Genomic DNA, 10,356 nt, shown 5'->3' with positions numbered 1-10,356 from the left:
CATGTTGAAAAACAGTGATTTCACGCACACGTCCGTCGCCGCTAGATGGCAACAGCGCGGCTGCGTCAAAGCGAATAGGCTGCGCATTCGGCGACTGACGAGGGTTTGGTGGAGGGGCTGGGAATCGAACCCATGACCATTCGCTTGTAAGGCGAACGTGTAGCCAACTACGCTACGGGACCGTCTAGCATTATTCCTAGGTATATGTGTTAAATATTGCTCTAGCTTTAGGGTCTGTTGAAATATTACGTAACGCAGTAGGGGGTGGGGGCTTATTTAACTTTTGTTACGATTTGTTACGCAAAATATAGGGGGTGAGGGTCCTTCTAGATATTGTTACGCGTAACAAATCAATTGCTTAGAGAAAAAATATTCAAAAAATTAAAAAAATGTTCGTTTCATTTCATTCATTTGTTCAGTCTACATCTAAACAGATAACACAGAATCAACAATTTGATGCCACAATACACGGTTCGAGGCCGCATATCTCCATCCTCGAATACGCCCCACGCTCGCCAAGTGGTTTTGCACCTGGGCTACCCATCTCGCTCACTGCGCTCCACGCCGTCTCGTACCTGCCGGATGTGAAGCGAACACCATCTTTGCAGGGTTGCTGTCCGGCATTCTTGCAACATGTCATGCCCATCGTACCCTTCCGGCTTTAGCTACCTTCTGGATACTGGGTTCGCCGTAGAGTTGGGCGAGCTCGTGATTCATTCTTCGTCGCCACACACCGTCTTCTTGCACACCGCCAAAGATGGTCCTAAGCACCCGTCTCTCGAATACTCCAAGTGCTTGCAAGTCCTCCTCGAGCATTGTCCATGTTTTATGTCCGTAGAGGACAACCGGTCTTATTAACGTCTTGTACATGACACATTTGGTGCGGTACCGAATCTTCTTCGACCGCAATTTCTTCTGGAGCCCGTAGTAGGCCCGACTTCCACACATGAATCGCCTTCGTATTTCACGACTAACATTGTTATCAGCCGTTAGAAAGGATCCAAGGTAGACGAATTCCTCGACCACCTCGAAGGTATCCCCGTCTATCGTAACACTGCTTTCCAGGCGGGCCCTGTCGCGCTCGGTTCCGCCCACAAGCATGTACTTTGTCTTTGACGCATTCACCACCAGTCCAACTTTTGTTGTTTAACGTTTCAGTTCTGCCACATTGCAAATGTTCGGCCGACAATGTTCATGTCATCTGCGAAACAAATAAATTGACTGGATCTGTTGAAAATCGTACCCCGGCTGTTACACCCGGCTCTCCGCATGACACCTTCTAGCGCAATGTTGAACAACAGGCACGAAAGTCCATCACCTTGTCTTAGTCCAAGGCGCGATTCGAACGAACTGGAGTGTTCGCAAGAAATCTTCACACAGTTTTGCACACCATCCACCGTTGCTTTAATCAGTCTGGTAGGCTTCCCAGGGAAGCTGTTCTTGTCCATAATTTCCCATAGCTCTACGCGGCCTATACTGTCGTATGCCGCCTTGAAATCAACGAACAGATGCTGCGTTGGGACATGGTATTCACGGCATTTTTGAAGGATTTGCCGTACAGTAAAGATCTGGCCCGTTGTCGAACGGCCGTCAACGAAGCCGGCTTGATAACTTCCCACGAACTCATTCACTAATGGTGACAGACGATGGAAGATGATCTGGGATATCACTTTGTAGGCGGCAATAAGGATGGTGATCGCTCGAAAGTTCTCACACTCCAGTTTGTCGCCTGTCTTGCAGATGGGGCATATAACCCCTTCCTTCCCCTCCTCCGGTAGCTGTTCAGTTTCCCAGATTCTGACTATCAATTTGTGCACACAAGTGGCTAGCTTTTCCGGGTCCATCTTGATGAGTTCAGCTCCGATACCATCCTTACCAGCTGCTTTATTGGTCTTTAGCTGTTGGATGGCATCCTTAACTTCCCTCAAGGTGGGGGCTGGTTGGCTTCCATCGTCCGCTGAACTGACGTAGTCATCTCCTCCACTGCCTTGACTTTCACTGCCTGTACTCTCAGCGCCATTCAAATGTTCCTCGTAGTGCTGCTTCCACCTTTCGATCACCACACGTTCGTCCGTCAAGATGCTCCCATCCTTATCCCGGCACATTTCGGCTCGCGGCACGAAGCCTTTGCGGGATGCGTTGAGCTTCTGATAGAACTTGCGTATTTCTTGAGAACGGCACAGCTGTTTCCATCTCCTCGTACTCCGCTTCTTCCAGGCGGCGTTTCTTCTCCTGAAAAAGTCGGGTCTGCTGTCTCCGCTTCCGTCTATAAAGTTCCACGTTCTGCCGGGTACCTTGCTGCAACGCGACCGCCCGCGCTGCGTCCTTCTCCTCCAGAATCTGTCTGCACTCTTCGTCGAACCAATCGTTCCGTCGACTTCGACCCATATACCCGACGTTGTTCTCCGCTGCGTCGTTAAAGGCTGCTTTGACTGTATTCCAGCAGTCATAAAGAGGGGCCCCATCGAGCTCACTCTCTTGCGGCAACGCTGCCTCGAGATGCTGCACGTATGCAGTGGAGAGGATTCTAAAAATTATGTTTTTCGCGTTACGTAATATTTGAACAGACCCTTAGATTCTTGTTCATTTTATTTAATTTACATCTAAACAGATAACACTGAATCAACAATTTGACATCACAATACACTGTTCGAGGACGCATCTCTCTATCCTCGAATGCGCTCCACGCTCGCCAAGTCATTTTGTACCTGGTCAGCCCACCTCGCTCGCTGCGCTCCACGCCGTCTCGTACCTACAGGACTGGAAGCGAACACCATCTTTGTTTGGTTGCTGTCCGGCATTCCTGCAACATGTCCTGCCCATCGTACCCTTGGAAAGATCCATTCATTATGTAACGCAACAATGGGCATTTTCAACTCCCCCTCTTCCCTATGTCACATTTTTGTATGAAACATCTGAAAATTTTGTATGGATCGTCACACTTTGACCAACCTTCCTCCCCCCTCTAAGCATTACGTAATTTGTGGACGCTCCCATTCCGGCTTTAGCTACCTTCTGGATACTGGGCTGGGCGAGCTCGTGGTTCATTCTTCGCCGCCACACATCGTCTTCTTGCACACTGCCAAAGATGGTCCTAAGCACCCGTCTCTCCATTACTCCTAGTACTTGCAAGTCCTCCTCGTGCATTGTCCATGAAACATGGATATCCGTAGAGGACTACTGGTCTTAAGAGCTTTTTGTCCATAGTACATTTGGTGTGGTGTGAATATTTTTTGACCGCAGTTTCTTCTGGAGCCCGTAGGCCCGTCTTCAACAAATGATAAGTCTTCGTATTTCACGACTAACATTATTATCAGCCGTTAGAAAGGATCCAAGGTAGACGAATTCATCGACCACCTCGAAAGTATCCCTGTCTATCGTAACACTGCTTTCCAGGTGGGCCCTGTCGCGCTCGGTTCCGCCCCTGCATGTACTTAGTCTTCGACGTATTCACCACCAGTCCAACTTTTGATGCTTCACTTTTCGACAATGTCCATGTCATCAGCGAATCAAATAAATTGACTGGATCTGTTAAAAATCGTACCCCGGTTGTTACATATGGATATCCACATGAAACCTTGTTGCGCAACATTGAGCTACAATTATGAAAGCGCATCACCTTGTCGAAGTTTTCGTCTTAAATTTTAACACAATTTGGCACACCATCCATCGTTGTTTCGATCAGTCTCATAGACATCCCAGAATAGCTGTTCTCGTCCATACTATCGTATGCCACACTGAAACCTATAAACAAGGACCAGATATTCAGATCATTTTTGAAGGATTTGTCGTACACTGAAGATCTGGGCCGTTGTCGAGCTATGAAACCGGCTTGGTAATTTCCAACGAACTCATTTACTATAGATTATGATAGATTGACGAAAGTCGATCTGGGATATAACTTTGTAGGCGGCATTTAGGATGGCGATTGCTTGAAAGCTCTCACACTCCAGCATGTCGTCTTTCTTGTAGATGGGACATATGACCCCTTCCTTCCACTTCTCTGGTTCCCGAGTAACACAACTCACACAAATGAGTTGCAGCATCACAAATGTGACCACATTTGGTTGTACACGTGTTACTGAAACTTCTCTACAACAAGTGTGCTGAAAGAGTAGCTGATTTGTTTTCCAGATTCTGACAATCTGCCTGTGCATACAATTAGAGGGCGACTGGACGAATCAACGATGTGTTCAGAGCTAGTCTTGTCCGTGTCTGTAGACTGCGAGACTTTAGCTGGCTAAGCAAACCGTTGGAAGTCCTACTTTGCATCTCGCTGCTAACGTCATTATCACATGTAACGAGTGTTCCAAGATATATGGATTCGTCGACAACCTCAAATCGCATTCCATCTATTTCCACCTCGAACACCGTTTGGAGGGCAACGTTCACTGCCAGCCACCAAGTACTTAGTTTTGACAGAGTTCATGATCAATCCTATTCTTTCAGTCTCCCGTTTCAAAGGCACGAAAGCCTCTTTCACAGTTGTGCGATGTATGCCAATAATGTCAATGTCATCCACAAAACCAAGGAGCATTTAAGACGTTCGTTGTGATGGTTCCGTTTCTTTGCACTCCAGATTATTTGCACAATTATGAATTCCCACATTTTACTTCTTCTCACTTCTCATTTCTCATTCCTCTCTTCTCACTTCTCATTTCACATTTCTCACTTCTCATTCGACACTTCTCCGTTCTCTCTTCTCTTTTCTAACTACTTACTTCTCACTAATCCCTTCTCACTTCTCACTCATCCCTTCTCACTTTTCACTTTTTATTTCTTATTTTTCACTTCTCACTTTTCACTTATTACTTCTCATTTCTCACTTCTCATTTTTCACTTCTAATTACCCATTTCTCACTTCTTACTTCTCACTTCTCGCTTCTCACATTTTTTACTTCTTACTTTTCAGTTTTCATTTGTCACCTTTCACTGTTTTCTTCTCACTTCTCATTTCCCATTTCTTATTTTTCACTTCTCACTTCACTTCACTTCTCACTTACGATTTGTTACGCAAAATATAGGGGGTGGGGGTCCTTCGAAATATTGTTACGCGTAGAGAAAAAATATTTTAAAAATTAGAAATATCATTTACTTTATAAATAGCATAAAATAAACAATACATAATATAAGAAAATTATTTTGAGCTTTTTAGTGGAATGTTTTCACCTGTCATAAGACGAGTTTAAACAATCCCATTGAATTCCACCACTTAATTGTATCCTGACAGATACGTATTTCGACCTCAACAGTAAGGCCGTCTTCAGTGTCTTGTACTTGACTCGACTTGAGTCGAGTCAAGTACAAGACACTGAAGACGGCCTTACTGTTGAGGTCGAAATACGTATCTGTCAGGATACAATTAAGTGGTGGAATTCAATGGGATTGTTTAAACTCGTCTTATGACAGGTGAATACATAATAATTTATTATAACGTGCTTCAAATTCTACCATGATTAATTGTTACGCATTACGCATGGGGATATAGGGGTAGTTCTGTAAGTTGTTACAGATTGTTACGAGGGGGTGGGGGGTTCTTAAAAGCATCGTTTTTGCATTACGTAATAGACCCTCATCATGACCCGTAACGCTGGGTAGACACATTTGCGTGGTAAGATCTACCACGGGTACATTGCCAGCTACAGGCAAATCCTGACCCAACGAATACCTCCATCTTTATCCAACTCCGTGGTATGTATGAGGGTGTCGCTAAGTCGGTGGCCTCTCGTTAAGTAAGTACCACATCAACATCTCTCCCTAGTTACGGTGAAGATGGGCGTGGCCAGGAGTAGTAATCCTCATGTATTTGTTATTTTTATCTAAGACTGGAATCAAGGACCACTCCCCTTCTTGATTTCTGATAGCATTCTAGATGAGGATTCAAAAAGTAAAACATGAGTATCACTAGTGTCCAATCTACGAATTACACCGTAACAATGCTAATGCTAATGCTACGTAATAGACCCTCATCATCATATGCTCATCGCACTGCTACATCGATAAAATAGAAGCCGAAGCAGCACATCGAATATTGGTATTGGAATGAAAAATAAATAAAAACTACCGAGTCAAGTACGAGACACTGAAGACGACCACACAGTTGTGGTCGAAATACGTATCTGCAAAGATATCGAAAATAATTGGTGGAATTAAATGGAAAGTAATTAATTCGTAAATAAACTAATAAAAAAAAGTCGACACTGTACAGTGTAGGGATATAGTTGTCACATGTGGCTCGCTCGCGTTGTGCCCAAAGGGACGAATGAGCTAATGGAAATGCAATAAAAAAAATCCAACAAAACAAAAATCCAATTTAATCCTCTGTCTACACTGCTGAAACGAGATTTAGAAGTCAACTAATAGAACTTCTGGTAGATTCGACACGCCGCCATTTTTTTTTTTACATCGGCCGATAAATATGTAACGCCATTGACCTATAATTTGCAACGCCGGTTTAAGTTTGAAGAAGTCCAAAGCATTTTAAAATTCCAACTAAATTAAACTAAAAATTTAAATTGTTTTCCATAGATAATTTTAGAATTTCTGCGGACGTTGCGAAATACTTTCCATGGATTTTAAGATCAGAACTAATTTCCATGCAAATTTCGAGCAACTTTCTGTCGAAATTTCAAAGAATTTTTTCGGTGAAAATTCTCAAGAATGCCGAGTGAAAATGTTGGTAAATTTCTCATGAAAACTGAAAAGGCTTTCCTGTGGAAACCGCGAAGATTTTTTACGAAAACTCGAAAAATGTTTGGTGGGAAATTAAAATCATTTCCCGTGGAAATTTTGAACAATTTTCTGTTGAAGCTACGAAGAATTTTCAATATCAATTCCAAGCAAATATTATTTGCGGATATTTCGAAGGGAGATTCCGTGGAGATTCAAAAGAAGTTTGGAAGCTTTCAAGACATTTTCTGGGAAATGCCGAAGAACTTTTAATTCAAATTAAAAAAAAATCCCTTGAAAATTTTAAAGAATTTCTCGTGAATTGTTCAAATCTTTTTCCGTAAAACTAAGAAGAATTTGGCAACATAACACAGAATAATTTGCTGGGGAAATTCAAGACAGTTTAATGCCGAAATTCAGAATTTACTTCAGTGAAATTCTAGAAATTTTTCTTGAGAAATTGCATTTTGAAAAAAAAAATCGTTATGTAAACCACTTTATAAACTTGATCGCCACGATTATCACTAAGAAGGGCGAATATATAATCAAGTGCTCCACTACATATTATGAAAATAAAATCGTTAAATACAAAAAATAAATATAGATTTCATTAGCATCAAGCGCTTCAGAACAGAGCACAATCATCACCACGCTGAATGATTTTCTAATTGATTGTCGCATAAACTATGAGCAAGATAGTCGACGATAGTATTGAGAAAAAAACGCAGAGTTTGAATTAAATCAAGTGTGATAGTCCCGCAGTAGCATTATACCTATTTTGAATTTGTTATGAAATGTGTTAATTTTTTTCTATCTGCCTACATTACTCAAAGTTCATATTAAGAACACGAACTTATTTATTGTTTGACTCAGCTGAGCCAGATAACCGTACGGCTCTTTAATATGCGTGATTTTTTCTACTGAAAACTATAAACAAACAGAGAATTGCGCCGATACATCAATAGCATCAATAGTTACTCTGGTGTGTGCTTGACAAATAGAGCAATTTCATTACCAACAATAGAAGTTGCATTGCTAATAAAAGAAAAGGTGGCTATGTTACTTCTATATTACTAATTTTGTGGTGATAGCTCATATATTTAGTGAATACCAATCATCCCAATCATCAAGCAAGAACATACAAATGTCTACCAGTTGAGATTTGTTTCATGGTAAATATTCATTAAGTTTGTCTTTAATTTTGACGGATAGTATTTTCGTATTTTCTTCTAATTTTAATATATAGTAATACCTCGATATAACGTAACCTCGATAACGTAACCTCGATATAACGTAATTTTTACCTCGATATAACGTAATTTTTACCTCGATATAACGTAACTTTTTTTTGCTCCCATTTTTAACAGTTTACATTATAAACGTGATTCATTAAGTATAAAAATATTATTTCAATTCTAGGTCACTATAGGACCATCCTCGACATACATAGGGTGGAGGGAAGAATCTCAGATTTTGAATCGTCACATTCCAAATATTCACGTTCTGACATATCCTCTCTATGAGGCTGTCTGGATTCATTCATTTTCATTTATTTAGCTTACATCTTAACAGAAAATACTGAATCAGCAATTTGACGCTTCAATACATGGTTCAGCCGTTGACAAGGATCCAAGGTAGACGAATTCCTAGACCACCTCGAAGGTATCCCCGTCTATCGTAACACTGCTTACCAACTTTTGTTACTTCACTTTCCAGGCGGGTGTACACTGCATAATCTGAATAAGTGACGTATGCGCCAAATTACAAAAAACATTTTTTCTGTTAAAGAGCTCGATGATTACTACTCGTTAACGCCATTTTTGTAAAATGGCGTATACGTCCCTTTGTCAGATTACGGCAGTATAGTTCGGCTACCTTTGCAATTTATCGGCCGATAGTGTCCAAGTCATCCGCGAAACATATAAATTGACTGGATTTCGCCCGAAATCTTCGCACAATTTTGCCCACCATCCACTATTGTTTTGACTAGTCTGGTAAGCTTCTCAGGGAAGCTGTTCTCGGCAATAATATTCCATAGCTCTACGCAGACTATACTGTCATATGCCGCCTTATAATCGATAAACAGATGGTGCGTTGGGACCTGGTATTATCGACGTTTTTGGAGGATTTCCCGGACAGTAAATATCTGATTTCTTGTCGTAAGGCCATCAACGAAGCCGGCTTGACAATTTCTCATCCATCCAAGCCAATCTTGATGAGCTCAGCTCCGATGCTATCTATACCAGCTGCTTTATTGGCCTTTAGGTGTTGGATGGCATCCCTAACTTTCCTCAAGGCTGACTGGCCTCCATCGTCCGTGGAACTGACGTAGTCATTTCCTCCGCTGCCTTAACTTCCAGTGCCTGTACTCTCAGCACCATTCAATTGTTCATCGTAGTGCTGCTTCCATTTTTCGATCACCACACGTTCGTCCGTCAAGATGCTCCCCTCATTATCCCTGTACATCTCGACTCGCGGCACGAAACCATTGCGGGATGCGTTGAGCTTCTGATAGAACTTGCGTGTTTCTTAAGAACGTCACAACTGTTCCATCTCCTCGCACCGCGCTGTGTCCTTCTCCTCCAGAATCTGTCTGCATTCTTCGTCGAATCAATCGTTCCGGCGACTTCGTTTCACATACCCGACGTTGTTCTCCGCTGCGTCGTTAATGGCTGCTTTAACTGTATTCCAGCCGTCCTCAAGAGGAGCCCCATCAAGCTCACCCTCTTCCAGCAGCGCTGCCTCGAGATACTGCGCGTATGCAGTGGCGACATTAGGTTGCTCAGTCGCTCTAGGTCGTACCGCGGTGGTCGTCGGTACCAAACATTGTTGATGACGAATAGGTTTGGGCGCAGTTCAACCATCACCAGATAGTGATCAGAGTCGATGTAGGCGCCACGATATGTCCTGACGCCGATAATGTCGAACAAGTGCCGTCCATCAATCAGGACGATCGATTTGTGATTCTGTCTGCAGTGGTGATCTTCAAGTGTATCGATATTTCAACTGGCTTAGAATGCGTCCTTATCATCATCAGTGGTTCCGGAGTATGGGCTATGGATGTTGATTATGCTAAATTTGTAGAACCGGGCTTTGAACATCAACCTGCGCATTCTCTCATGAATCGGCCACCACCCGATCACGAGCCTTTGCATATCGGCTATCTCTACGCAAGCTGTTCAAAGCTCGTGTATGTTGCCGGTGCTCTGATAGATGGTATGATTACCTCTGAACGTTCGCACCGTTGATCTCTTCCAACAAACTTCCTACAGCGCTTCGATGTCGAATCCACGGTCTTTGAGCACATCGACGAGTATGCGTGTGCTTCCGATGAAGTTGAGAAATTTTCAGTTCCACGAATTTTCCCTATGTAGGCACCACCGATTTTCAGTAAACATGATTTTTTCCGAGATCTCAGTAAATGTGACGTTTCGGTTGCTGAGATACATTAAATATTTTGCTGAGAATCAATACTAAACGAAATTTTCTGCCAAAGTTCAGTTCTGAAATGACTTATGAGCGTAGCCGAAGCACTTGTAGCAGACCACAAGTGGTTGGTGTATGATCACGTAACATACCATCAATCCTACCTTCAACTTGGTCTTATCGAGTAACTTCTTGGCTCCCGCCAGACGTACCTGGCGGGTACGCATAGCTCTTTCGTAAACGAATAGGATCTCAACTCTC

The sequence above is a fragment of the Armigeres subalbatus genome, chromosome 3, assembly GCF_024139115.2.
Source record: "Armigeres subalbatus isolate Guangzhou_Male chromosome 3, GZ_Asu_2, whole genome shotgun sequence".
Classification (NCBI taxonomy): Eukaryota; Metazoa; Arthropoda; class Insecta; order Diptera; family Culicidae; genus Armigeres; species Armigeres subalbatus.
This window is presented reverse-complemented; position numbering follows the sequence as displayed.